Source organism: Fukomys damarensis, unplaced genomic scaffold, assembly GCF_012274545.1.
Source record: "Fukomys damarensis isolate Sample0158 unplaced genomic scaffold, DMR_v1.0_HiC HiC_scaffold_27, whole genome shotgun sequence".
Taxonomy (NCBI): domain Eukaryota; kingdom Metazoa; phylum Chordata; class Mammalia; order Rodentia; family Bathyergidae; genus Fukomys; species Fukomys damarensis.
Window position 1 is genome coordinate 14521324 of NW_022900939.1, and position 26942 is coordinate 14548265.

General features: G+C 41.2%; 1 long non-coding RNA gene across 1 annotated transcript; it reads left to right on the plus strand.

Annotated features, from left to right (window-relative positions):
- The first annotated feature begins 486 nt into the window (after nt 1-486).
- On the plus strand, nt 487-9476 carry LOC104854178. The gene is made up of 5 exons (XR_778008.1): nt 487-537; nt 1218-1251; nt 1444-1513; nt 6103-6203; nt 9241-9476. It is a non-coding gene; the product is annotated as an uncharacterized LOC104854178 (long non-coding RNA).
- The last annotated feature ends 17466 nt before the right edge of the window (nt 9477-26942 follow it).

Here is a 26942-nt window from a genome sequence, read left to right on the forward strand (position 1 = left end):
GATTCCGGTCCACGCCGCCCCGGTTCCACTTTCCCTTCGCGGTCAGGCGGACCTTTTCACTTCCTGAGTCACTTAAAGTGGCAATGGCCCTTTTCTGATTTCCCGCGGGGCTCCGCCGCTCCGCTGGGATCTCAGCATCCCGGGAAGGATGGATTTAGTCTCTGGCGCGCTCGGGACCCGCCTCCCCCTCTCCCTCCCTGGAAGTGTGAACCCGACTTTGCAGACCCACCAGCCTGGGGGCCCTGTGGACCTCGGTCCCTCTCTGCCAGTGTGTCACGACCCCCCGGGTTCTGCCAGGTGCCAGGACCCAAGCCTTGTGCACTGGGCTGAATCTGACTTCTTGGGATTTCAGGAGGGGCCCCGGAAGGGCTGTGTTTGTTCTTCTAGGCTCAGGGAATCTGAGTCAGGCTGAGCAAAAATTTCTGATGATCCAAAACAATAATGTACTTTGTCTCCTTTCAAAGTCTCATTTGTATTTCTGTCTCCTAGGGCCTTAGAACTTCTGGGGCCTTGGCCTTTTCTGGAAGCTGCTTTGCGGTAGGCTCAGATATTAGGCGAAGCCAGGGGAGGAAAGTCAGTATTTGTGGAGAGTTCTAGGCTTCAGTTCCAGTCCTTTAGGCAAGGAGTACTTCTAAACTCAGAGTGGGTTCCCAAGGGAAAGAAAGGGAACCGTTAATATTGAACAGTAATAAAATGTCAAGAATAGGGTTAGATCTTTGCGTGGCTCTTTAAAACTGGTTTTAGAAGATTCCCCACTCCAGAGCCCCAAATCGTGGGACAACTGCATAACCAGTTTTGCTTCAACAGACAAGTTAATTCATTACTCTGTTTTCTACTTCAAAAAATAAAAACTGTGTAAAATGGAAATAATAGCCCTTCACAGGTGGTTTTGTGGATTAAAAAATGTAGAGGGCCCTGCACCATTGAGTGTTCACTGAGCTTTGATTACTGTCTTGGCACAGACCCTTTTAAGGGGTCTTGAAGCACTTAACACATAAGTTTGGCTGCCACTTGAGTAGGCAACGCTCTCATCTTTAACTCATATGAGGTCTCTAGATTCACAGAAAAGCTGTTTCGGTGGGTGAGGGGGAGCATTTTAATCTAAGTCAAGAGAGAGGCCGAGATGTGGTTAAATAGAATATGTGTGGGGTTGGAAAGTTGTCTGTTTTCCTTAAATTGTCTGATTTCCTTAGATAACTCTAATCTGGGATTTCCAGATGATCTTCACAAAAGTTGGAGGAAATCAAGAAGGTAAAAAACATTTTAAATATCTTTTAATATCACTGTGGATAATGTGAGCAGCTCTTGTTAGATATTTTTTAATCTCAAGAATTATATTGAATGTTGAGGGTAAATAGATTTGTTTTGTTTCAATTCCATACGAGTTTCTGTTTTCCTTCAGTTTGTTTCTCTGGAAATTATTTCTGTGTCTATTTGAAACAGGGACTGATGCACCATTCTGAGAAAAAAATTCAACCAATGACAACTCAAACATCAGCATTATATATATCTAGTGAGTAATGTTCCTTGCTTAGTTATTACTACCATTGCCCCAGATTTAAAGGAAAACAACTCAGCATTTATTTAGAAAAATCTTTTTCTAGTATCTTAAAAGGACATTTTTGTATGGGAGGGCGCTTGTGGGGGGTGTTTTGTTATTATTGTTAATGTTTCTTCTTTAACCTGACAGAGTTAGAGTGTAATACTGTAGAGTATGTGACTCTTTACAGTCTTCCTTTGATCCGTGTCTTAGTTACTTTCCTTGTCAGTAGACAAAATATTGGACACCCAAGACTTAAAGGAGGAGAGGTTTATTTTGTCTCACAGTTTGGCAGGTTTAAACGTGGAAATAGCATGGCAGGAGGGTCTGGGGAAAGCTGCTCACATCATGGCACCCAGACAGCAGAGAGAGAAAGGAGGAACCATGAGAGAGACATACTGTTTTTTCAGGTCATACTGTCTCTTCTCATCAGAGTCCATCTCTCAGTAACAAATGAGCTATATTGTCTCCATGATCCAGTCATCTTGTGAAGGGCTTGCCTATGAATGCATGAAGCTCTTTGTGGTAATCTGGATATAAACCATAACAATCCTTCTGTAGAGAGAGGTTCTCAGAAGCAGAAGAAGATAAAACTATTTAAAAGATTACATAACTATTATAAAGTCTTGGTTAGACTATGTAGCAGACTCAATAAGGTGATCTTCTGCACAGAAAATAGAACCATCTGATGCTAAGGAAATGGAATTTTTGAAACATCCAGAGATAGTATCCTTGTTATTTTAATTGGCATATGAAATTATCACGAAATGTAGCAGGTTGAAATAATAAACATCTATTATCTCACAGTTTCTATGAGCCAGAAATCTAGGAGTGGCTTCACAGGTTGCCTAATTTAATGTCTGTTAAGAGACTTCAGGAAAGATGTTGGCTGCGTTGCAGACACTTGAAGGCTAACTTAACAAATGTAGGTTGCACTTCCAAGATGGCTCACTCACACGGCTGTTGATAGGTGATTGTTCTATAACTTAACAGTTGAATTCTTCGAAAGCGAGAGATCCAACAGAGGACGAGATGGAAGTTACAATGTCTTTTATGACCTAAACTCAGAAATAACGTATCATCATTTCCAATATAAACCGTAGAGTCCAATGATCATCTCTGTTCACTAAGGGAGGAAACTACACAAGGGAATGAATACCAAGAGGTGGTATCTTTGGGGCCATTTTGGAGACTCATGACCACCGTCTGTCCTTCGGTCTCCAGTGATGCATGCAGAATATTCTCACCTCTTTCTAAAGTACAAAAGCCTCAACCTATCATACCATCAGTCCAGAATCTTGTGTGGAAAAGTCTCTTAGGTGATATATTTTAAACACAGCTGCTCTAGTGTAGTTCCACTTCATCTTAATTCCTGTGCTTCCGATACTCTCAAGATACAATGGAGTGAACAGCGAAGGTGAACTCCAACAAACATGCTTGCTCAACTAGTAGGAAACAGAATGCTCTGAAGAGGTACTGGGGCATAGAACCCTTAAATGCTATTGGGTGTATGTTAGAATCTCCTTGACTGTGGCTCAGACCTACTCCTGCCTGGGAATGACTTCCCACAGTTCTTGACTTCACCCTTTGGACTCTTGATTCTGCAGAATTCTTCTTCCTTTTACATTAAAAGCATCCCATGTTTTCATCTATGGAGTTTTGTCAGTTTGCTTTGTGCCTGTAGAATTTAGAGGATCCAAAGACCACTTTTCATTTTGTACTATTTCTGTGTGTCCATGATGGCAGTGTTTTTGCCAATATAATTTTTTAGAACCTTACCTGTTTCCTGCAAATTGAACTGGATTCATTCTATTGAACAAATTCATGTGCAGAAATCTCCTCAAGATAAGCTGTTCCTTATTCAGCAGAATCCCTCTGTGGAAACTGCCCAGGTACCACACTAAGGTATCTTTGAAGCTCTGTTGTTTTTCTGAATGATTTTCTGAATCATCAGTAGATATTGTTGAGGTCTAAACAAAGGTTTTACAGCCTTACTTTTAGTTCATTTTTTGATATTTCCAGGGCAGCACCCTGGAGTTTATCTTTGCCTGAAAACTGTTTCTTTATTTTAACACCATTTGCTACGTGGAGAAGCTGGAAATTTTCAAAACTGGCAGATCCTCCCTTCCTCCCTCCCTCCCTCCCTCCCTTCCTTCCTTCTTTCCTTCCTTTTTCTAAGTCTTTACATTATTCTTTTCACATTTTACTGTAATCATCAAGAAGACATGAGCCAGTATCTTCAAAACTTTACTAAGAAATGTCCTTAGCTAGAATATACAACTAAATAGGAACATTTCCTGCCTTCCACTGCAGATATCAGTATTATTAAAATTCTGCCTCTGCATAACAATGATCCCTTTCTGCCAATTTTCAATAACATTTTCCTAGTTTCCCTTTACACCCTTAACCTACAGTCATCTTAAGTCCATAAGGAGCCTCCTAACAGTTTCTTTAAGATTCAGCGTTTAACATTCTCCTCATGGTACTTTCAGCTTCAGCCTACTGCCCAGTTCCAAAGCCATTTCAAGATTTCAGATTTTTAGTATAAAAAAAACCCATGCTCTAACAAAAATCTATATTAGTGGCGTGCTGTTGCGTAAAAGATTGCCCTAAAATTAAGAGTTATCTTGTGGGCTGATGGTCACACTTGGCATTGGAATTGGCATAGTCTCAGTAGGATTAGTAACAGCTGCAAAGTATCTGTATTGGCTGCATTACTGTTACCAAGGCACAATACCTGACACAGTTGCATGGGTTCAGTCCATGGCAGGTTCCAAGGCAGAATGAGCATGATGAAAGTGCACTGTAGAGCAATGCTGCTTACACAATGGTGGTGAAGCAGAGAGAAAAGGGAGGCACTTGGAATAAAAATACACCCTTTCAGGTCCTCCCCTAGTGACTCCAACCCAACCCTACCTCTTAACAACCCGTCAGCTACTAAATTCTTCAGTAGATGAACCCACTGATGATAAAGCACCCTCATGATCCAACTACCTTCTGCTGTAGCTTATGTCTAGATGTCTCCCGAAGCCTCATGCAGTAATAGATGGGGCTTTTCAGAGGTGACTAATGCAGAATGTGTGATACTGGGATTAAAGGTGTGTGATTACTAAAATGGTCCCCTGATTGGTTTGGCATACTTCTGGAAGTGAATAATGGGAAGGCTCTCCCTGGATGTGAGTGCTACTCACCCTATGGTTGGGTAGCCCGGATAGAATTTAAAGGATGGAAAGAGGGCTACTGGGGTCACTTGCAGCTTCCTCGCTACTTCACTGCTTTGCTGCCCTACTTCCTTCTGCCTGCCATGAACTGTTTCTCCTCTGTGATGCTCCACTGCCATACCACTCTGTCTTGGAGCCAGCCTACTCTGAACTGAAACCTCTACAGACTGTGAGCCAAAATAAACTTTTCCTCTTCTATCTGTTGATGTCCAAAATTGTATCTCGGCAATGAGAAAAGTAACTGAGATATCTTCCAAGCACGGGTAACTGAGATACCTTCCAAGCATATGAGACTTTTGGGGTACATTTTAGATCTAAACCATAACAGCATCTCTTAAGTAGCGTATCAGGGAAGAACAGGGAGGTTTGAAGCTGTGACTGTATTGTAAATATTTGCAGGGACTCCCAGAAATAAATGAGGCATTCCTAAATAAACAAAAGCCTGCTATTGTGTAGCTGTTCAGTTTTAAGTCTTGAAACATTTGAACACTACAAATGAGGAAACCTAAGTTCAGAGACATGAAGAAATGTGCTAATAAGTAGCTGAATTGGGATTCAAACTCAGATCTCTCTGGCTGCATCTTAGCATAGTCACCACTAGCATGAATAAGTAATACACCCCGCCTTACCAACCTGCTTCCTGAATAACTACCAGTATTTTCCTTCTGGCTGTGAAGTCACTTTCTATTCTCTTCGCCTGTTCCACATAAAAGACTTAAGTAAAACACATAACATGTTATGATTAATTTCAGGAAGACTATTAGAAGTTAACAAGAGAACGAGATGGAATTTTCAAGTTGATACTGCTGTATACTTGCTTGACTGGATTAGAATATCACTTCAGTGACTGATTTCATTTTACCCAACAAGCCAATGAAATCACCTAAATCTCTTATCTTGTAATATTTGCTAACATCTTATCCTATTATGTCACTGCAGTGAAAGATAGTGTCTCCTAGCACATCCCAGCCCTGCCAAAATATTAAACAAATAAATAAAGACCTGAAGGCTGGGCCTTACTCTGGTTCTCAGAAGCCTGTTTGAAGAGGAAACACAAAACAATTCCTTGGCCTAACAGTCTTGGAAACATTTTCATTTCAGTCAGTGCTTACTAGTAGATAGTTTGCTGACTAGTAATAGTATAGTTCTCTTATACTTCTCCCTTAAAAACACATATCTGCGAAGATAACTCCTGATAAGCTCTAATCAAGATATTTCCATTATCTGCATTTAGTATGTTACTTGCTAAAAAACAAACAAACATCTCATTTTCATAACTATAATTTTATTCACCACAAGAACTCTAAAGATTCCTTTGGTATTTTTTTCAATTTTCTTTAGATACATTCTACAAATTCCCTGCTAGTGGATGCCTCCAATTTACCAATGTAGAAACTACAGACCCGGACAATTATTTTATTTAAAAAACTCTCCAGTTGATTGTGAGTTAATCTTTTACTTCCTCCTTAGTCCTCAAGCTAGCTCCCTAAATCCTGGGTGATGCTAATTATTTTTGTCAAAATGATGTTTCAAACTCCTCTCCTAGCAAATGCTTTCTTAGGGGTGGTCTTGGCTTTTATCTGAGTGGGCTGCAAAGAAATGAAGGCACACACTTAATCATCTGTGAGATCAGCACTCTTTGAGGGGAGAAAAATTCCCTAAATTTGCCTTCCATTACTCCATGTGGAAAAGCAGTCACCTCTGGACTGGAACCAATTAAAGACTTTGTGTTTCAGCAGTCAGTGCACTGCCCTTGTAAATCAGGGAATATGAGGGAAAACTCCCTGAGGCTTGTTCTCTGTATGTATTTATTTTGGAACTTTGGTGCAGAGAGGTTCGTTAGTCATACTATTCACATCATAACCTGTCCTTAGTGCATGCCAAGCATCTTTGTTGTCTCATTTAAGTTTTGAAATCTGTCCTTTATTTCCAAAGTCCACTCTTGTTCCACTGTTTTCCTTCAGAAACCCTATTTAACATGTTTGATAAATGTTCTTGTGTCTATATGTATCTTTAAGAAGTAGTCCATTGTTTTTTATATACATGTTAAACTTTATATGAATATAGTGCTAAAGAATTCTCTCTCTCCCTCCCTCTCCCTTACTTTCTCCCTCCCTCTCCCCCCTCTTTCTCTCTCCCTCCCTCTCTTCCTCTCTGTTCCTCTCCTTTTCCCTCTCTTTTTCCCTCTCCCCAGTATTGGAGGTCTAATGCAGGGCCTTGTGCATTCTAGGCAAGTACTCTAGTACTGACTGCACCCCCAGCCAAAGAATACTTTCTCATTTTTTCCACTCCAGGACAACTTTATATCTAACTTCCTATTTTTTGTCAATACAATGGATAGGAAGTGATAGCTCATTTTAACATTTTTTTGGTTGGGCTATTAATAAAAGTGAATAGCTCTTTATAATTTTATTATGTGAATAGTCTATTTAGAACTTTTCCCTATTTTTCTGAGTTCCTTGATATTTTATTACTATTTTTGTAGTATTTTCTTTTTCCTTCTACATAGCGACCCTGGTCAGTTTTAGGTTTTTGTGATAGTTAACTGATTGTCTCAACTCAAGTAAGAAAAGCCCAATTAAATTGGATCAGTGTAGTTTTTGAGTGTAGCTGAGGGGATTTACTGAGGACAGAAGGTCCACCATAGGTCAGCTCGTTGACTGAGTGGTATAAAGGAGAAACAAAGCAGGAAGGCTCATTTCTGTTTCTTAGGAAGAACTCTGGTCTTCACATTCACCCTGGATGTTGTTGGCACCTGGTTTCCAACACGCTTCAGCCTCCAGCACAAACCCTTTAGGCTCCCATTGCAGGCTTTTCAGCCTCCTGATAAGGGCTTACCCCGGACACAACAGTGAGCTCCAAGTGTTTGACTGGATCCTTCAGATCCCCAGCAGGCGGAACTTTTGCACTCTCCCACACTGGACTCCATGGGCAGCCCTTGTAAACCAATCTTATAAATTCTTATATACGTGTGTATCTTGCATTAAATCTATTTCTCTAGCAAACACTAACTGATGTACTATTGAGGATATTTTTTTTCCAATTTGTCCTGCCTGCAATAACATTGTCTATAATGGTATCCTTTTTTTTCAGAGATTTCTTTTTTTTTTGGTACCGGGGATTGAACTTCGGTTCTTGCGCTTGCAAAGCAGGCCACTGAACCACTGAGCTAAATCCCCAGCCCAACGGTATCCCTTTTTGAAAAGAGATCTTTTATGTTGATATGACTGAATACATTTTGCTGAAGATCTTCTATAGCTCAAGATCATTAATATATATTCCAACATCTTTTATCTTTATGGCTTTAGTTTTTTACATTAAGGTCTATTTTTTTACATGGTTTGAGATAGGGATCCAATTTTATTTTTCCCTGTAGAGTGAGACCGTTTTCCCAACAGCCAAACTCTATTTATAATGCTAAACATAAATGAAGAAATTTGTTTGATAAGTGGTACCATAATGTCATAACTAAGAGTAGAGATTGAAGTGTGGCTCAAAGAATAACTGGCAACTTCTTTTCCCTAGTAAGTTCCCTAAAAATGTTAGCTTTTCAAAAAAGTTGTAAGGTGACATATTGCCTTTGTGATTATTTAGACTGTGGTGATGTGACATTGCAGTAGAGGCTCCAGTTCAGGAAAGACAGGTAAACCACAGGAGTCAGGGACACAGTTAAAGGGGAAGAGCCATCCTGAAATTCTTGAGTTATCCTCTTTGAATAAGGTGGGATGAGAATTAAGAAGAACAAGAAGCTGGGCATGGTGGAGCACGCCTGTAATCCCAGCACTCGGGAGGCTGAGGCAGGAGGATCGCTGTGAATTCAAGACCAGCCTGGGCTACATAGTGAGTTCAGTCTAAACTACATAGTGAGACCCTGTCTCAAAAAAACAAAACAAAACAAAAAAAACCCAGAAGAACAAGAGTTTCAGAGTGGGTAATTCATTCATTCATTCATTCACTCATTCATTCACTTATTAAATGCTGAGTACTTTCCATGGATGAGATACTCTTCGAGGTCCCGAGGATGACACCACAAAACAGTACCATGAGTGCTCCTGGCCCATTCACATTTCTAGCATTAGCTGACATTCTTCCATTTCTGGCTGCCCCTCTGTGACATTAGGAGATCATGTTTTTTGGTTTTCATCCACAGTTCCTGCCTCATAGCTCCCATAGTGCTTTTCGAAATGACTAGAACAATAAGGTTAAAATATGTGGACTTTTGTCCTTGGTTCTTGAAGCAGCCTCGGAACAACTTTAAAACAAGAAAAGTGAAAGAGACCTTCGTTATAATGTTAGGGTTCTTTAGGCCTCAAGCTGACCTAAAAAACAAAGATATCTCTATGACCTTCTCCTACCCTTCTTTCACTTGCCTTTTTTTTTCTTCTTTTCTTCAAGGCAGGTTACAGAAACTCAAATTCCTCTTTCCCAAGGCAAGTCACAGAAACTAAAAATATACTCTAATCTTCCCATACCTTTCAGATGTATCTGGCAATATTCTCTGACCTACCTTGTCTGCTAGTAGATCATAAGCCCTGCGTTTTAGAAGAGGTTCTGACTTGTATCTGAGAAGAAGGAATGCTGCACAGAGATGCCAAGAATAATCTGTACAGGCAAACCTCCAGTATCTCCTCATTCAGTCTGTTAACATTGATTATACTCCTTTTGTAAAATCACATTTCTAAACTTTGGGCCATGCTTTAATCATACCTGTGCAATAAAATCTGCATAAAAACCAAGATCAGAGAGCAGATTGCCTCTACATAGCTAAATATATGGGGAGTCCCAGAGGATGGTGTCCCAGAGAGGACGCAGGAGCTACACTTCCCACAGCCTTGCCCTATGCATCTCTTCGTCATATGTCTCACTATCCTTTATAATAAAACCATGAATGTGTTTCATGAGTTCTGTAGATGCTTAGCAAATTACTCAAACCCAAGGAGAAGACTGTGAGAACTCAGATAGTTAGCAGGTTGGTCCAAAGCACAGGTAAAAAACAACCTGAAGTAGGGGTAGGGGGCAGATTGGGGGACTGAGCCCTCGACCTGTGGTATCTGATACTGTCTCCAGATAGTGTCCAAGTTCAATTGTCCACTGCTGAATTAATTGCTTGCCTGGTGTGTGTGTGTGTGTGTGTGTGTGTGATGGGGGGAACCCCCATACATCTGGTATCAGATGTCATTGTATTTAGAGACTATGGGAAGAGACACTGAGTTTGAGGGTTTTTTTCATTACATCCTCAGACTATCAGCAGAATGATTCTTCTAAAAGGCAAATTTAATTAAGATATAATCACCTTCTGAACACCTATGAGTAGATTTCAGTCATCTAGTATGGACTTGGCATAGTATACAAGAGCCTTTCTGATTTAACCTGCCTTCCTCTCCAACTTCCTCTCTTGCTGCTTCCTCAACTGTGGAACTTGGTCCCCTATGGATCGAACTATGGTAAGTGCTAGACCTCAGGTGACCCTAGATAAGCGATTTCCTCATTTTCTCATAATAGAATGCCCCCCCAAAAAAAACCCTTTTATGGACAACTTCAATGGGATGCAGCTGAAATTTTTTAACATCTACTTATAATATATAATATATTTATTTAGTTAACTACGGTTTACATTAAAGTTACACAAAAATATTAATTTGGTAACATTGATTCTTTTTTATGTGAAGGATTAAGCCCAGGGACTTCCCACGCTAAGCACATTCTCTACCACTGAGCCACACCCTCGGCCTCCAGTTCCTAAATATTGATTATTCCTGTCTCTCAGATTTCACGGAATAATTTTATTCCAACTCTTCATTGGCAGTTCTGATAACAGTATCTGTCTTCATCATCATGAGAGCCACTTTTTGAATCCTGGGATACAGCTTTTCAGAACGTATCATTTTCACAGCTTTCTTCAGTGTTTGTAATGTAGAACTTTTGAAACTGTTCATGATGCAGTCACAGGCAAGGAGTAATACTAAGAGCCTCTTCTTAAGTCAGAAAGCTGTTTGCTGTGTGTCTCCCTGCTTCACTGCTTGCAGTGAACTTGAGGGCAGAAGGCATTTTTCCCAGAGTCCTCAGTACCTATGACTATATCTAGTACCTAACTGTATTCCTTAAAACCTGCCATGGGGTGCTAAGAGTGAAGCAACTTTCAGGGTCACAGGGCTTATGATTAAAAAGTATAAGTATAGACCAGAACTGTCCGCATAAACGGTCACTGTATGCTCATCCTACAACAAAGTGACAAGTGAAGGCACCCTAAGATTTCTAGTCCCCAAGAATACATTTTGATCAATATTTTGCTTTTCATGGGTCTAACTTCTGTCCTGTTTATCTCTTCTTCCTCAATTCTCTTCCATTCCTTTTTCCTTCTCTGCTCAGCAAAAATGTACAAACCTAGCATGGTAGATGCCTATAATCCCAGCACTCTGGGAGGCAGAAGCAGGAGGATCACATGTTTAAACCCAGGGTGGGCTCAAACCGAGCAACTTAGCCAAAGCCTATCTCAAAATAAAATACAATTTTGAGAAAGGGCTGGGAATGTAGTTCAGTGTGAAGGCCCTGGGTTCAATGCTCAACACCACAAACAAATGAACAAACAAGCAAACAGACTGTACGAAGTTGCTAAACCACAATTAAACCACAACCCTACAATTGTCATGCTGCACTCCTCAGGTAATTCAAGGATGAGAAAAATGAAGGAATCCCAGTTCGGAGAAAGTACACAGCATGTGGCAAAGTGTCTTAACTATAGCTGTTACGAAGGATTAAAAACTCCAGATGTTTTTTATTTCTCCTTCAAAAGAGTCCTAGTGACTCAGAGCAAATGTTCAATAAAGAAAAAAAAACAACCTCTTAGATTGATCCAGACGTTTCTACTTAGGCTTCACTCTGAAACCCATATCCCCTCTAAGGCACATTTAAGACATGGGGAGAATTACCCTGAATGGAATCACTACATCACGCAGGGAAGAAAAACTTGGTATGTTGGGAAGATGCCGTGAGAGTCCGTGGGAGCTGTGCGTCATGGGGGTTAATGTACGTGCGTTTCCGCACCCAGCACACCTGGAGACTCTAAACATATTTAAGTTCTTTAACCTCAATCATCTTATCTGTAAAATGGGGTCCTATCAGACCTACGTAACAGTCTCATTATGGGGTTTAAATGAGAGCATATTTAGCTGAGATAATATATTTAGCACTGTGTCAAGCACATCATAAGCACTCAGTGTGAGTTACTGCTTTCTGTGCGCATCGGCAAAAGTTAAAACTGCACCCATTTTGTCTGTGTGAAAACTGTTACGCCAGCTTAATGACAGTGCAGAATTTGAGTTCTTGCTTGGCCTCTGCCTCCAATAGACTGTGGCTCTCAGCAAGTCTGAGCTTCCCAGGCTTTTTAGTCTGAGCCCCAACTGCTCTGGGAATAATTTCCTGTTTCCGTTATCTGTTGCTGTGCCACAGACCACTCTATAACTTCATGGTTGTCTTAGTCACTTTCCCCTTCGCTGAGACATAATCCCAGCACCTGCACCGTAAAGGAGAAGAGGTTTATTTTGGCTCGTGGCTTTCAGATGATTCAGTCCATAGTCAGCTGGCTCCAATGCACGGAGGGCACAGCAAAAGGATCCGGAAGAGGAAAGCTGCCCCTTCTATGGCAGCCAGGAAGCAGAGAGAGAATGGAAGCTCTGGAGAGGGACGGACACCCTTCCAGGCCACACCCCCAGTGACCCACATTTTCCTCCCCGACCCCACCTCCCTACCAGATCCCTTCCTTCAGCTATAGGTTGGTTAGTGGGCTCATCCAGGGATAAGCATAGTGCCCCGAGATCCAATCACCTTCCAAAAGCTCAACCTCTTAATACATGCCTAAACCTTAAAAGTGTTAGATCTAACAGTCTAGGTCTGAACCTAAACAGTGGTTTAAAACAATAGTGACTCATTATTTCTCAGAAGCTTTTCTGCGCTCAACTGGGCAGTTCTGCTCTCAATCATATTGGCTGGACCACCCCTCACCCCATGTGGCTGCTTTTGTCTGGGCGCTCAGCTGGGACTAGAACACGGAAAATGGTGTCACTCACATTTGACAGCTGCGTTTGGTAGCAACAGCTCTCTCTGTGTGAACTCTTGTCCTCCAGAGCTGTTCTTTCCCTATGCAGCCCCTCCAGCCCCTAACCTAGACTTGTTTACATGGCAGCTGGCTCTTCAGAAAACAAAAAGGGAGGCTTCAAAGTTTCTCAAGGCCAGGCCAGATGTCATATGGTATTACTTTCACTGCTGAGTTATTGTCAAGGCAAACGAGAGGCCAACCAAGATTCAAGGAGCTGGAGAAGCCTCACCTCCTTTCAAAGTTCTGTATAAAAGGGCATCAGCAGGATAGGAGGGAGCAGTTGTGAGCAGTTTTCAAAGCACTTGTCACAGTTCATATCTGAACCTAAATCCCTGGGCCAATCCCACTTCTTCTAAATTTGGTTTATGGATTCTTTGTAAGCACCTAGTATGTTCAAGGGCTTGCAACCTTCTCTGTTCTCAGTTTAACCCTAATAGACTTCCTTTTATTTGCCACCCAGGGTCTCCTCAGCCTTCTTCTGATAATCAAATTCCCCAATTTCCCTCCAGATACAGTTGGTCTCAACCCAACTGCCATTCCCCAGTTCTTCCTTACAAACAGAGCCCACATATGTCCATATATTTAGATTTTACTCTCCTTAGCCCTGGGGCATGAACCACCATAAAGCTAAGCCAATCATGAGGTTCCACTTTTGCCAGGAATTGGTTTTGAGGAGCACATGTGACCTGTTGAAGCCAATCAGGCATCAGGAGACAACTAGGAGGGGAGCTTCTTGGACATACTTTCCTTCCTGAAGGAAAGACAGACTTGTAAGAAGAAGGTCACATCCATCTTCCTTGTTGAGTGGAAGAAGCCGTGAAGCCGTCATGTGATCATAGCAGGTAGAGTAAATCTACAGGATCACAGAGGAGCACCCAGACCATGGATATCCTTCAGCTTCACATTCATCCAGTCCAGAACTATCTGTCTTGGGCTTCTTGTTGTGGGAGACAGTACATCTCTGTAAATAAGCAAATCTGTTACCTGCAGTCAAAGGCATCTCTACCCTTCTTCTCTGAATCTCTGTATCTCTAGAGATGCTGACCCAGCCCCGACATTAGGAAGAACCACATAATCCAGCACTGAGCAGTTCCACACTTGGATTCACCTGACTTCAGTGGTTGCTTCACAGATGGCTCAGGGACTCTGGCACAGCAAATGGGAGACAATATGATTTTCCTTGGGACTTCTGAGAAAGGTTTTCTTTTATTGTTGTTGTCATCTGTTATGCCTAAAAGCTAAAAGTAAAAGGACATAGCCACTAGAACTACTCTGGTTGTTTTACTACCATCTTGCTGACTTTTCAGAGTTAACTCTGATGAAGATAGGCAGGCCCAAGAGAAAAAATAAAGAACGCTAATTCTTCTCTGTGTGTGTGTGTGTGTGTGTGGTTTTTTTGTTTTGTTTTGTTTTGTTTTGTTTTTGGTACCAGGGATCAAGTGTCCTTGCTCTTGCAAGGCAGGTGGCAGAACCACTGAGCCAAATCCCCAGCCCCTAAGAACACTAATTCTTGATAAGCTCACTAGAGCCATGAATCCAGTCAATTCTGAGGGTCTAGTCCTACATTTTTCAGTTTACTTAGCCCACGCTTTTTTTTTGAATAAGCTGTCCCAATGGGACTTTATGTCACTTGTAAGGACAATAATCTCAGCCGAAGAAATGTGGATATTCATCATAAAACCATCACTAAGCTGTCAATTTGATTTTAAGGTACTCGTTGGAACTTTTTTTTTTTGCCAGTACTAGGGATAGAACTCAGGACCTTACACTTGTGAGGCAGGTGGTAGCACCACTGAGCTAAATCCCCGGTCCTCTTTGGAACTTTTATTTGGAACCTCTGTTCCTTGTCCAAGTTCAGTCACTCCTATAGATGTAATTGTATCTTACAATTACACATTCTAGACATTTTGAAGCCTTAGAGATGGTTCTGAGTTCAAATCCCAACTCTGTCAATGATTAAATCTATAACCTTGGACAGGTCTTTTAAACCTCTGGGATCTTTATCTTTGGCAAATTGAACATTAAGGCTATAAGTTGTTCTTGCTTCGTTGGGTTATTGTAAGGATAAAAACAGTGGATGTATACAAAGTGCTTAGCCAGCACAGTGCCTGACACATTCTAGGCTCTCACAAATGTTTGCCATTATTAATAAAAATCTAATGTTCTATGCTAGATGGGGTAATGACCCCATGAAGATCTCCATGTCCCATCCTCAGGGCCTGTGAATATGGTGTCAGATGGTAAAGAAGAATTAAGTTTGCAGGAACAATTAAGGTTACTAATTAGCTGATATTACAATAGGGAGATTATTTTAGATTATCCAGTGGATCCAACACTGTGGCAAGAAGAGGAAAGTGAAGAAAGCAGTTACAATGATGTAAAACAGACTCGATTTGCTGTTTCTGGCTTTGAAGAAGGAGGAAGGAGGCCATGAGCCAAGGAATGCACTTGGTCTCTAAAAGGTAGGAAGGAAAAGGAAACAAATTATCCCCTGGGCCCTCCAAAAAAGAAGGCAGCCCTATTGACATCTTGATTTCAGCCTGAGGAGATCTGCTGGGCACTTCCCCTGTATCTCCCTGTGATTGGCACCATGGTCCTCACCTATGAAGTCAAGCATGGCTCTATCCTCACAGAGCTAATGAGATGCTTTTTCCATGGCAACCAGGTCTTTGTGCAATTCTATTTGGTGGTGAGCATGAACTTTACCAAGCAGAATTAGAAAACATGTTAGGAGAGCAAGAGATATAGGACAGTGGATTTTTAATTGCAACAAGAGATGAGACACTAGATGTTTGCACTTCATCTACTGGAGGCTAACTTTTGTGTCTCCCCCAAAATTCCTACATCAAAAACCTCAACTTCAGTCCAGTGCAGTGGTACACACCTATAATCCCAGAACTCTAGGAGTCTGGGGCAAGAAAATGACAAGATCTAGCCCAGCCCGGGCAACTTAACAATTTAAGGAGATGCTGTCTCAAAATAAAAACATAAAAAATAAAAATAGTTGGGGATAGAGCTAGACGTGAAGGCTCTGAGTTTCTCCAATACTGCCAAAAAAAAAATAAAATAAAATCGAGCCCTCAATGGGATGGTATTAGTATTATACACAGACAAATTACGTAGAAATATTACAGGCAGTCAGATAGGGGTAGGTCCTTGAGAGAGTCAGGACAAAGGTGAAACACACCATAGCTGTGGCTGGAGACTTATCTGTTGGAGATCGGGCCTCAAGATAAAGACAGACGACCAGAACTTCATACTTTCTCAAAGGACAGATACTGGGCCTGCTGAAATTTAGATAGAGATCAGCCATCCCTGTGGGTGACCAGAGATCTCTGGACCTGCCATTTCCTAGGAGAATCCTTGTTCTTTCCATCCACACTTGTTATGTGACTTGTTTCCCAATTGGACCATTATTACCTAAGTGACTATACTTGTAACCTATTGGTTGACCATGGTTGTGGCCCATACTGTACCCACATAGATTTTGCTCTATAAAACTCCTTTGCAAAGTGGGGTCCCCAGGCTACCCACTTGAGTCCTCTCCTGCCTCTCAGGAGCTATCCTATAAATAACTATCTTCCTACTCTTAAGTTCCATTGTCCCTAGAATTTATTCTTCAATTTTTAGAGAATAATTCTTGACATATCAGAAAGCTAAAAGATTGGGAGATGTAATCATTCATATTTCATCTCTGGTATTATTTTCTGTATCATTAGAAGGTGGAAAAAAAAAGAGAAGGTGGAACCTTTGGGAGGTGATTAGATTGCTAGAGGAGAGCCTTTGTGAATGAAACCGTGACTTTATAAAATTTATCATCTGAGGACACAGCCAAGAGACAGCCATCTGCTGACTAGGAGTGGGGTATCCTAGACAATGATCCTGCTGGTGCTTTGATCTTTGACTTTCAGCTTCCAGAGCGGTGAGATGTAAATTGCTGCTGCGGATCTACCCAGTCTATGGGAATGTATTATACTAGCCTGAAAGTGCTATCTATCTACAGTGAAAGTCTTGAGGTTAGAAAGATCTGGCTCTTTTCAGTGAGGGGTTCAAGGTCGAGAGAGGTTAGTTTTGGTAGCAGGGCACAAGGAGAAGGGATCAGGAGGGATGATAGCCAGGCCTTCTGTGCTAAGCTGAGTCAGTGTGGCTCTTCCTCTTTTTCAGAGAGTAGGAGTAGATAACTGGGTATTGAATCCAGGGCCTTTGCACTGAGCTACAACCCTAACCTGTTTAAATTTTTTTGTTTTGTACAGAGTTTCACTTCGTGGCTAAGTTTCCCAGGCCACACTTGAACTTGAGAGATCTTCTTGAGATCCTCTAAGCCTCTCAATATGCTGGGATTACAGAAATGGGCCACCAGCCTGACTAGGATGTTCCTCTTTACATAGTGATGCCTTCAGCCCTCACCACAACCTCTTAAGAGATATTATGGGCCCCTTTCATAGAGGAAGAAATGAAAGCTCATAGAAAGTAAATAATGTGCATGAGTATACAAAATAAGTTATTTATTATTATTATTAATCAGCAAAGAACCACAAATCCTCCTTGTATCTGGTCAGTGTTGATTCAAAATTCTTTTTATATTGTCTGTCTTACATTATAAATTATCTAGGTGCCAGAACTGTTTTAAGTGATTTTCTCAGAACAGTGAACCAACTTGCTTAACGCTTGATACCATATTTCATGGAATCTCAGATGTCATCAATTGGAACATGTACCACCATTCCATATGACACTAAGAAAGGAAAAATGCAGGGATTATAAGACTTCCTGATTTTAGAGATGTCAAAGTGTGGAAAAATATTTATCTCAGAGTCCATAAAATACAGTACAAAAATTCTTTTGGTGATGATGTTGATGAAGTGTCAAAACCCAATTTGCTGGTCCAATTCCAGGCTAACCCATGATTTAAGTTTCTTACACTGTAGCCCAGAAAGTTTCCTTTGAGCAATTTCTTTGGAAGTTTTATATTGTTCAAAATATGGTGTGTTTCCGCAAATGTTAACAATGAGACAAACCATTTGTTATGCACCATACGCGATGCTAAATACATTTAATGTCCCTCTTGAACGGTCTTGATCATCTTTTGAATAATTAGGGCTTTACCGTTGCCATTTACAGATGACACATTTGAGGCCTTTGGATGATTAGCTACTAGTTCAAAGCCACCCAGCCATCAAATGACAGACTTTACACTTTAGTTTTTTCTGGGGTCTTTAGCACTTTGTGCCCTTAATGGTTTCAGGCAAAAGCAGGGGAAAACGAAGGGGCTCTATTTTCCTTTAAAACTTCTCCAGACCATGCTCCTTTGGTTCATATAATTAATATCCATTTTTGTCTCAGTCTTTCTAAGCTAATCACCCAGGTATTTCCTCAATAAGTGTTTTTACTTTCCATTGCTTAGTTGTGCTTATTCTTTTACAAATTCAGAATCATTCTTGGCATACTTCTTTGACAACCTAACCAGAGATGTTTGCTGGAATTGCAGTCAGAAGAGTGCCCTGAAAACACCTTTTATAGTCCATCTGATCTACACGGGAAATTAGAAAACACCACATACTTAACTGGAAAAATACTTGAAATGAAATGAAAAGTGAGATTTACAGTTATTTAGGTTTTGATTAAAAAAATTTATCCTTTATCTAAAGCCCCAGGACACTGGAAATGAAGGAGCCGAATGCTTGTTTTATAGAACTTTAATGATCTTCTCTTATTATGTTATATTACTGTTTCTTAAGCCTGTGGTCAAATACAATAGGTTTATTAAAGCTGTGATTCAGTTAGAAAGGGGAATGAATTTTTCTGCCAGAGGAGCACTGGTGAGGGATGAGAAAAAAAAGACAGTGCCGTTGGGGGAAGAAAAACCGTTCAACAAATACAGGACGGACATCCGAGGCCCACCCACTGGGGTACATTCTCCTTCTCCCTAGGAGCCAAGCTATCCCAAATTCTCTGCTAAACAGTCCCAGGGCACTCAGCTTCTAGTCCATGTGGAAAAGGAAAACAAAATAAAAGAGAAAGGAGATCTGTTGTTGCAATTGGGACCTAGTGTAAAGCTTGCTAGCGTTAATGTAGAGCCCCACGTTCTTAGGTGACATCCAAGATGATCAAACGATGAACCCTCACATTTGTGAAGCATGTGCGGTGGGTCAAGTGCTGTTCTAAGCACAGTCCCTTTATTGTATCATTTAATTCCAAAAAGTAGATACTATTATCACTTCCATCATATAGATGAGGAAATGGAGGCAGGAAGTAACTTACCTAAATGTATCCAGTGGTGGAGCCAGGATTCAATCCATAGTTTGGCTCCAGAGCCCATGCACTTACTTGGCCATATTGTTTGGCTAAATATTCACCTGTTTTCACCATCAGGCCATATTCTCTGGTGGCTGGTGAGGATGGCAGTGTTGGTGGGAGAGCCTTTCAGAGAACCAGTAACCTCAATGTAGCCCAAGAAAAGAGCAATTTGGAAGGAAATTGCTGTGAGGCCTCCTAACTGAAGGGAGAGAAATGAAGCAAATTCAAAGAGTCAGGGAAGGTTAAAGGTCAAGACTAAGCCACCATAGCTAAGTGATGGAGAAATTCAAGCCTGTCATTGCTAAAGTGACAAAATAGAATATCAGGACACATTCCAAACAAGTTCACATAATTATTATGGAAATTAACTGTTGCTATTTCTGAGATATTTTTTGCCAGCTGTCTGGGGGACATATGACATCACGAACAATTAGTGATGAAATACCAGACAAGCAGTTGAGGCTTGGGGCAACTCTATGACCTTGGCCAAGTTACTTAACCTCTTGGAGGTCCAATTTCTTTACTTGTAAAATGGAAACATTAATAGCATCAACCTCTTAGTGTTCTTGCAGGATTAAATGATGATAATGTAGGCAAAGTGCTTGGCACCATGTACCCTGCACAGAAAATGCCCAATATATGTTAATTTTCCCTTTCACTTTCCTGTCAGTTATACCCACTATAAAACTGGGAACCATTTGTCGTGAGAAAAATACGTTATTTACCATGCAGAGGAACTTTGAATACTAATCATTCTGCAGATATTTGTTGATCACTCTCTACGTCCCAGGGTGGATGCTATGTGCCAAAGATATAGTAGTATACTCTGTGGATCTTAAATGCGATGGGAGTTGGGCACTGAAGATAACAAGAAAGAGCTGTGCAGGATGCAACCAGAGTATGTTGTAGGGGGGCCTAATGCATTCTGGGGGATCAGAAAATGCCTTCCAGAGGAAGGTGCTGGTTAGTTAATGCCTTCAGGAAGAATGTCAGGTGAGTAAAGGAGAGTCACCAGTGAGAAAGACGGATCTAGCAGGGAAGGGGGAGACTCTGGTGTGAGGCCTCTGCGTTGGTGCAGAGTGAGGCACGTGAAAGAGTTGAAAACAAAGATGTCACAGCTTGACTGGAGATGAGAGAGCCAGGGATGATGGGTGTTGGATGGTGTCAGAGGTGAGACTGTGCCGGAGGTGAGACTGTCGAGGTTTTACAGCTCGATTACAGAAGCCAGGCTCTCTGACAATACCCAGAATTTAGCAATAGCTTCATAGCATCATTAAACGTCTAGACACGAGGGCCCCAAATGGTAGAATTCTGTGTCTTTGTGTTCCTCTGTGCTGTCAGGACTCAGTAGCACAAAAAAGACCACTTGGTGCACTCCAAGATTGGAGGTTTATAATACAAGGAGCTGCAAATTGGGGTTGAGGAGGGTGTCCCACATTAGCCCCTAACCATCTGGCCCAATAGGCCCAGAGAAGGGGATTCTCACAGGTCAGCCTGGAAGCCCATACATCTGCTTGTGCTACCTCAGAGAAAAATGGCTTCTCCTGTCTTAACTTCCAAATAGCACACCAAGGGCCTCTCATCAGCCAGCTTTGAACAGCCAGCTTGAAGCCATGCAGGGAAAGAGAGTTCTGTAAAACTTAGTGCCTGATTTCTCCTGGGGTGGGGAGAGAAAGAAACATCCCAGAGTATAAGAAATTTACTGTGCTTTTATCAAGCCTAAGGCACACCGTTATTTTCTGTATCCATAATGAAAAAAATGCTGCCAATTAAGAGAATGCAGTCCTTTCTTATCAACAGTTCAGTGCATCTTCAATTCAGAGATATAAAAACGCATGTGTGGTTGAGGAGGCATCTTTTATCATTGGTTAAAAAAAAGATATGAGTGAAAGTTAATAACCACAGACCTTTCTAAATTCTTGCCTTTCAAAAGAATGTTTGGGGAAAATAAGTCAGTCCTAAGGCTTGACCTCTTGTCAGAACTCAGGTGCCTCCTTATAGGAGGAAAAAGGCCTGCCTTGGTCCTGCCCTGTATTGACCATCTTGGTTTTGCCTCAGTCCTCTGCCCGCAGTGACTGTGAGGAAACTACAGAGTCTAACAGAGATGAGAGAGGTGCTTTTGCTTGCCTAAAGGTGTTGTTTTTTCTTCAACTTTTAAAAAATTATGAGACATTTCACACAAATGGAACAGTAAAGACCACCATCTAATCAAATAACTTTGTAAATGAATAAAAATGGAGCATTGCTAGTACCCTGCAGAAGCTCTGCTTATCTGCTGCTGACTAGGTCTCTTCCTGTCTCCCCACAGGCAGTCAATATCCTGAGTGCTATCAGCAGGATCAGTGTGGCCTACTTTTAAACCAAGGATAAACAGAATCATGTAATGCTCCCTTCTGGGCCTGGCTTCTTCTCCTCAGCCTTACCTGTGAGGATTCGTCCATGTTGTATAAATCGTCCCTTCATCCTTATCGTTCTGTATAATTCCATTGTGATGTTGGACACGTGGCAATTTCCAGTTTAGGGCTATTAAGGATAGAGCTCTTATGAAGATTGTAGTGTGTGTCTTTTGTGAAAATATAAACACACTTCTGTTGGGTATAGACCTGTTAGTGGACTTGAATGTGTATTGGGCTTTAGTAAATATTGTCCTGCCTTAAGCATTGCATACAAAAAAACTTCCTTGCTTTACTCCCTCTGCCCCACAAATCCCCAAGGATCACACCAGCACAGCTCAGGAACTTTTTCAGAGAAGCTTCCAGAGAAGGAAGCTGGAACTATTCCATGTAAAAAATGACAGCAGATGAGGAAAGAGTGGAGCAGACACATTCTCTAGGCTGAAGGGAGTATTTGGGGCTGGTGAATATATAGCCCTTAACTTTGCACTGGAAACATTTTTTGGGTGGGTCCCTTTTCCTGTGCCTTATTTAGTACCTGATTACCTGGACAGATCCAAAGTTCCTGGCTTCAGCAACTTCTCTGTGCAGTATAGAATTTTGCATCCATGGCAACACATTTTACATACCATTTTACTTCAAACAATGGGAAATTAAACATTTGATGGGAAGCAATGTCGGGTTTCAAGTTGGAGGGTGGGGGAGGGCTAAAACAGAGTCTCCAAGTGGCAACTTGTCAGATGAATGCCTAATGCAATGCACTTAAGGAAAGGTGTTGATAGAAAGTCTCCTTGTTCTGTGATGTGCATAAAAATGTTTCCCATTGCTTGTTTCCCTCAGCCTTCTCTGTCCTTGCATGCTCATTGCAACTTGGAATGCAAGACACACACACACACACACACACACACACACACACACATGCACGTAAGCACACACACACACACATGCACATACTTATATATACACATGGAAACAGTGATTCCAAGAATGAAGCTGAAATAAATTAAAAAAACAAGCCACCTGTCTTAGAATGTAGGACTTTTCTTTTGTTGGCTCCCTAGCAGGAATGGGGTGGTAAGCACTCACTAAATATTTGGTCAATAAATAAATTAATGAATGCAGCCACAAACTCCTTGGGAAAAGCAGGATGACGTTGGGGATCGCGTTTCATTTTGTGCACCAGTTTCCTTATGATGACTCTTAATGACTTAATTCTGAGATAATCTTTATGCCCTAATAAAAGCACTTTTAACAATTAGGGGTTGTCTCTCTGAAGTTGTATTTTAAATTAATTAGGCAGTGTATTTAACAGCTTCCACTGTCTGTTAATGCCGACATGTGTAGGAATGGCAGATGGGGTAAAGTCCTGTTTACTGTGACAATTGCCAGCTGTCTCTTTAGGATTTTTTGGTCATTTTTTTTCTTGCTTTATTTTTTATTTTCTCTACCCATCAACATAAAAAGAAAATGTGACAGGCTGGTGGAACTGTGAGGACAAGCTATCAACTTCAGTGGTAAAAGCAGCGTGGTCTCTCCTCCTTTTTGTCTACTTTCATGTTGAAGTCATTAAAGTTTCAGGCATTAAAATTAAAAGTTTTCAGGCATTAAAGTTTCAGGCACACAGCAGCAGTTTTATTGATGCAACAGATAGGAAGGCACCATCCATTCTGAGCAGCATCTGGGGCAGAGGCAGAAGGTCTCCACTCCTTGTCACTTATAGTGTATGTTACATTTTGGGATAGCTTTTTGTTTATCTAATAAACACACATAAACATACAAACACACACAAATACCACAAATGCGTGACTGCCTAATATTCAGGGTGTCAAGTCTGGCAGGTGGAAATGAGCCTCTTTGATACAGCTCTATTTATTGTGTTATTTCACCAACAAAGGCTCAGATGCTAACTAGCTTTGTGAATAATTTGTGGACAGGAATGGGATCATTTTTTCTAAGTCAGCCAGTGGGCTCAGTTCATTGCACTCCCCACCTAAAAATAAATTCTCTGGCTGACTGTGAACATACCGATACTTGCTGCAAGTGAAGCAAACTTATGGGGACCATTAAAGTGCCAGAGCATTGGAAAATAACAGTGAAGTGAATGCTGATTTGCATTTATGTTATAAAATAACTTGTCACCTTCAATTTATCACAGTAATTGGTACCAGAGGAGAATGTGTGGTGCTTACACTTGGTCCAAAGCCACCTTTCCTCACCTTCCAGTTTCTGCCTCTCCAACCCCTGAAGTAGTAGTGGGTGCACTTTTGAAGATAAGTAATCTCAGACCTTTTCTGTATCACTGGAATTGGGGAAATGGAATTCATCAGTATTTAAGGAAATGAATACGATGGCTGATATTTACTGTATGTTTATTGTAAGCCAGGTACCCTGAGAAGCATGGCTCAGTAGTGCAGTTAGGTGACAACATAACCCAATGAATTTTGTGCTATTGTTGTCTCTGTATCACAGAGAAAGAAACTGAGGCACAGAAGAGTGAAGGAACTTGCTCAGGCTCCTGTAATCAGTAAATGATTTGTGCCCAGGAGGAAAGACCACAGAGCGCATGATACAGAACTGCCTGGATCAGACTGCTGTGTAGATCCCAGCACAAACACTGAGTGTGGCACCAATACTTGGAAATACATTCTCAAGATTTTCAAAACCATAAGAAGAACAAGACCAAGAATGACATATCATTACCTTTTTGAAACCAAGAGAGACCTCGCCAAGGATAGGTAAGTTGTTTCAACTGGGTTTAAGACAATAACCAGTGGTTTATGATTATTCACAATACAGTGCCTGTGGTGGGGTGTGGTTCTCTTGATTACAATAGAAATGCTTTGAATCCTGTAATTCTATTTTTATAAGCTAAGCAAAGGCACACAAGACCTATAGTTGCATTTTATTAGGAAATTATCCCGTTTTCTCCTCACTTAGCTATTATCAGAACAGACTCTGCATTTTACATCTATGAGTTATACGTTGTCATCTACTGATGAATTCTAATGCATTTCTGAGCTGAACTCTCTATGTTTCAGGGAGCAAGTCAATTCCACTTCAGCGGACTATTTGGCATACAGACACTCCGAACAAGGGGTGCATTTTCAGGGGTTTTGATAACAGGCAGATCAAGGTTTAAGTCATTCCTTTACCACTGCAGTGGAACCTGGCCAACTTACTTAACTTCTTTGAACTTAGATCTATTTTCCTGTCAAGAGAAGCTGATGACATTTCCCTGAAGAATCAGTAAGGCAAGGCAAATGTGCATATTTAGCTAACATTTGTAGGATGCTTGATAGATTATGGCAAGGAAGACCTGGGCTGTCTTTCATTTGGCTTGTGCTGTGCAAGGACTCTGAATACATACACTGTGTTAGGTATCTTTAAATTGTAAAATATACAGAACATAAAATTACCATTTTACTAAGTGTACAGTTCAGTGGTATTAAGTACATTCACATTATTGTGCAACCATTACTGCTATCCATCTCCAGAACTTTTCCATTAACCCAAACTGAAGCTCGTACCTGTTAAACAATAATTTCCCATTCCCTCCACCTCCATCTCCTGGCAACCACCATTCTACTTTCTGTCTCTATGAATCTGACTACTGTAGGTACTACTTATAAATTACGTAGTGTAGGTTGAGCATACCTAATTCCCAAATCTAAAATCTGAAATATTTCAAAATCTGAACCTTTTTGAGTGCCACCATGATGTGACCAGTGGGGAAAATCCATCACCAGGAAAATCTGTTTTCTGTTTTAAATTATTAAAAATACATGGGGCTGACCTCAGGCTATGTGTATAGGTATATGCGAAATGTAAGTGAACTTTGTGTTTAGATTTAGATTCTCTCCTCAAGATATCTTATATCTATCTATCTATTTATCTATAGATATAGATAGATGTATATATTCCAAAGTTCAAATTTCACTTCTGGTCTCAAGCATTTCAGGTATGGGATATTCAGTTTATATTTGTGTTTTCATGTCTGACTTCTTTCATTTAGCACAATGTCCTTCAGGGCCCACCCATATTATAGCATGTGTCTGAAATTCACTCCTTGGGGATGAATGATATTCTGTTATGTATTTACCATGTTTGGTTTATCCATTCATCTATTGGTAGATGTTTAAGTTGTTTCCATCTTCTGGCTGTTGTGAAAAATGCTGCTATGGGCATTGGTGTTGCAAGTATCTGTTCACATCCCTGATTTCAGTTCTCTTGCATAGGCATCCAGATGTGAGATTGCAGATCAGAGGGTCATTTTATGCTTAATTTTTTGAGCCTGAGTGTCTTTTGAAGGTATCATTCAGATTAAAAGGGAAGCGGAGAGGTACCAAGGGGATTCTCAGGCATTCCATCAGGATTGCCCTGCCATCAGTCCCCTAATTAGGTCAAGGATCTACAAGGCGGTTCCATAAAACAAGAGTGTGCTACTCAGTCATTTAGGCTCTCTGACACCTGCTTCCCTTCCCCAGTTACAGGTGACAGATTTCCGGAGCAGGGGAAAGTAATCCCAAAGATATCAGTATGCAAGCCAGCATAGGGAGCAATATGGTTTAAAACTGTTTCTCCACTGTTTCGCTGTGGAATGTGTCTGAAAGTGACACGTGTCCCACCCCCAGCCCACCTCCTCCTCTCTCTGTTGGAAGAGCTAAGGCAGAAATGCTAGAACGTGTTAACCCTTCCAGAACCAGCATCAGTGACTCCTTCAAAGCCTGTGATGTTTCAGCAGCCCTGCCTCTGAGCAGAAAGTTAGCTGGGAAGCTGCCAGTCACTTGAAGACATCAATTGTTCCATAACTGACAGACATGGAAAGTCTCATTATTACCAATAACGGGAGCATCTCATCCACATCACACCTGTCAAGGCAGTCAGGTTGGGTCCCCTATGTATCTGGCAAAAGCCAGCTCTAGCATTGCATGGAGGAGAATCCTTCACTCTGGTCATGTACCTCACCCAGCCAACCCAGTCCCCAGAGAGAAGTTGCAGATCAGAAATAACCACTCTTCAGAAACCGGACTCATTCTTTTGATATTACTTTTAACCTGTTGCAGATCTTAGCAGAGAGGTAAGCTTTTCAAAGAAAGGTGTTCACTTAGTAGATCATGAGCAGATGGCAGGAGGTTTGGAGAGTCCCCTGAGCGGTCTGACTGCAGTTGGTCCTTCAATGGTCACTTGGCGGAGTCATCTTCCTGAGTTGCCAAGGCAGAGCTTTCTCAGAAAGTCATTTTGACTGAGGCATCAGCAGCTGCTTAGTGGCAGAAGTCACTGTTTGTGGCGTAAAAATCATGGGCTTTGGTATGGGCATAGACAGGAGTTTGCATCAGCCCTAATTAACTATGTCCCATGGAGCAAGTTAAATTTTCTTTTTCTTTCTTTTCTTGTCC